This window comes from Marmota marmota, unplaced genomic scaffold (assembly GCF_001458135.2).
Source record: "Marmota marmota marmota unplaced genomic scaffold, marMar, whole genome shotgun sequence".
NCBI classification, from domain to species: Eukaryota; Metazoa; Chordata; class Mammalia; order Rodentia; family Sciuridae; genus Marmota; species Marmota marmota.
This window is the reverse complement of record NW_026000338.1, coordinates 3,196,282-3,199,852: the sequence shown is the minus strand read 5'-3', so window position 1 is coordinate 3,199,852 and position 3,571 is coordinate 3,196,282. Positions and strand designations below refer to the sequence as shown.

General features: G+C 34.5%; 1 pseudogene; it reads left to right on the top strand.

Moving 5' to 3' along the window:
* Positions 1-1,485: 1,485 nt before the first annotated feature.
* On the top strand, positions 1,486-2,241 carry LOC107159263 (annotated as a pseudogene).
* The last annotated feature ends 1,330 nt before the right edge of the window (positions 2,242-3,571 follow it).

The following is a 3,571-nucleotide window of genomic DNA, read 5'->3' as shown; positions in this document are numbered from 1 at the left end:
AGATAATTGATTAGGCTTTACCAGAGCCTAATCAATTTGGCAAATGGCAACATTCACACCAGAACACCATATTTTTCCTGTCTCACCTAATATTTTTAATGGAAACAGTGACAGCATACAATAACACATGGGTGACACAAGGAGAAAACTGGAAACTAAAAAATAACCACAAGGAAATGCTAAAGTTATAAAACATAAACAGAAACGAAGAATGCCTTTGATGGGTACTTCAGTGGATTGTTCACGGCTGAGAAAAGAATCAGTGAGCTTGAATATATATCTATAGAAACTTCCTAAACTAAAAAACAAAGAGAAAAGATAATGAATATCTGAGAACTATAGGAGAATTAGAAAATGTGTCATATCCGCAAAATGAGAATTAAAAAAGAAAAAAGAGAAGGAAAAGAAATATTTGAGAAGTTTCCAAATTTAATGACAGACACTAAGTCCCAGATAAAGGAAATTTAGAGATCCTTAAGTAGAATAAATAAATAAATCCATAGTCTACATATATTATATCTAAAATGCAGAAAATAAAAAACAAAATGAAAATCTTGAAAGAAATCAGGGGGAAATACAGAGGAACAGGGAGAAGAATTAAATTGAACTTCTCTTCATAAACCATTCAATGAAGAAAAGAGTTAATTAAATATTAAGAAGCACAAAAAAGCCACCAACCTAGAATTTTGTATCTAACAAAATTATCATTTAAACTATCATTCTCTTCATTGAATAAGAAATAAACACTTTTTAAGACAAACAAAATCAAGGGAATTTGTCACCATTACATTTGCCTTGCAAGAAAACCTAGAAAATGTTCTTAGAATGACAATGATGTGGATCAGAAAATTGGATTTATACAGAGAAAAGAAATGTTACAGAGAAATAATACAAGTGAAATGAAATATTTTTTCTTATTATTCTTGATTGGTTTAACATAACAATTTCTTTAAAATAATAACAGAAGCAATGTATGGGTTATTACAGATTTATGGTTGAGTAAAATGAATGAAAATAATATAATATGGGATGAAAGGGAGAAATTAGGAATACTCCAAGTACCTACACATGAGGCAGTATAGTGTATTTGAAGGTGGACTTAAATTAGTTGTAAATGTATATTACAAACTATAGGGTAATCCATATTTAAAGAACAACAACTATGGCAGTTATGCTCAGAGGAGAAAATATGAAATCATACAAAGTGCTCAGTTAAAACAAGATAGGGTGAAAACAGTGGAAAACCAAAACAAGGACAAAAAAGGGATAAAGAATGGAAATCAGTTATATATGTGGTACATAGTAATCTAATATCAGTAAACATCTTTTAAATGAACATTCTAAATATACTATTTAAAAACTGTTAAACTGGGTTACAAGAAAAAAAAAAAACAAGACCCAATCCTATGTTGTATATGACAACTTCAAATAAAAGATTGAGATAAATTGAAAGTAAAGGGATCGAGAGATATACAATGTTAAACCATGGGGCTGCCATCTAGTCTGCACCATTCTCCCCTGAGGGCTGCAGCGGGAGGGGCCCTGGCTAGTGGCAGAGGGCTCCAAGAAGATGGCGGACACCCAGGCAGGGGCGCGTCCATCCTGGCATCCCGGTTGCAGTGACTTACATTCGGTCCTGCACTGCGTCGGAGTGGCCATAGGACCCCTGATTGACCAGCAGCACAAGGGCTTCAAGAATCAGCGGTGTGCCTTTGCTTCTGAAGCGAGCAGGAGGATGAGGTGCTATTGGTGAGTAGCAGTCAGTACCCAGACTAGTGGATTGGACCGGGACGAGGAATGGAGCCTGAGGAGGAGCCTGGCAGTGCTGCTGTGAGGGACGTTTATGAGGAAAAGGAAAACTAGGAATACTCTTGGTCATATTTGAGAACTAAGACTGAAAGCACAGAATAAATGTTTACGTTCTTACAGTCACTAAATTATTAGAAGACTTGGAAGATTTTGTAAAGAAGAGAGAGATTCAAAGGAGAAGATTTAAGCAAAGTTCTCCAGTGTCATAAACCTGTATGTGCAGATTATCTGGAAAAATAAAAGCTGGGTTGTTCCCCAACCAGTAGAAATTCCACAGCCCCTTCTCTTCCAAATGATAACTTGTTTGTTATTGCCACACAGACAGCAGGATTGCTGTCCATTATAAGACAAAAAGAATTGGGAGGACCTCCTCCACTCTGTGTGATCTCATGGGAGAGTTTTCCACACTTTATTTGGCAAACATCTGAATGATGCTCAAATACTACTTGAATTTGCCATGCAGGGACTTCAAATAATTTGCATGGTTTTTAGATACTTTCAAAACTTCTTTTAAAAAATTAGTGTAACATATTTAATAAGCTAAAGCCATGTGAACTTTTTTAGATGCCTAAACTGTGCTCCCTCATGTTATTGTTATTTTTCACAGCTTATTTTTTTGTTTAGTTTGTTGTTGTTGTTGTTCGGTTTAGGCCATTTGACATCCATTTTTTTTTGTCAGATTAAATTACTTGTGGATGTATTCCCTCTAAATTGTTTTCTCATTTGCAGCATTAACATATTCAATAAATCTTTCTGTGGTAAGAATTGATGAAAAATATTCTTTGTATTAAAACATTAAATCCATTCCAAAACTTGTTTCATAGGATGAGAATTTAAATTCATAAATTGCATACTTGGCTTATCTTTGTATGGTCCAGTAACTATTTTGGCAGAGGACTTGAGGACTTCAATTTGCTACTTGGGGAATTTTTCAGCTCATTGTCTGAGTTTTCATAACTGGTATTATGTCACTGTCAACTCATATGGCTATTTCCCCTAAAATTCAATAGTAATTTAACATGAAATATTATTCTATAGAGTTGGTGATTTTTATGGAAATATTGTTAGAAAACTGCATGTATAACTATATAACTGTATCTTATCATGTATAACTGTATAACTATATCTTATCATGAAGACTACATGGAATTTATTTAGCATGCTCAGTTGCCAATTTCCTTTATATATATATCTACAATCTCTCTTTACATAGAATACCGTGGAACCATATTTCCCTCAATGTAAATTGCTCTTAAAGCATTTAAGTTTTTCTAATTTAGTGTTCCATCTTCTGTTAAACTTGCATGTTTACTAGAGACCACAAGATTGGAGTCTCCCCATCAGGGCCAGTCAGTGATGGATGTACCATAGTGGAGTATAATGTCCACCTTGCTATTCAGCTGTTTAGAGCTTAAGATTGTTAGTGTACTTTTGAATGTCTCATCTTTTATAGATTGTCCATAAGTACTGTTTGCCACAAAACTTTTTGGGCACTGGAACACATATGAACTGAGAATTACTTCATGTTGTCCTTTATACTCACTTCAAATCAGGCATCCCATCTAAAATATGTAAGTACCCAGACTAAAACTCCGGCACTTCCCCACAGGAGGTCAGAAATGAGTGGAGCAGGGAAAACCACTGACCAAGATGTGGGGTTGGGAGAGTGAAATATCACTTTTTATGTAGATATTAGCCTTTTTTAAATACCATAACTGGTGAGTATAAAGAGGAAAATGTATAGTTAAAATATTTGCTCTAT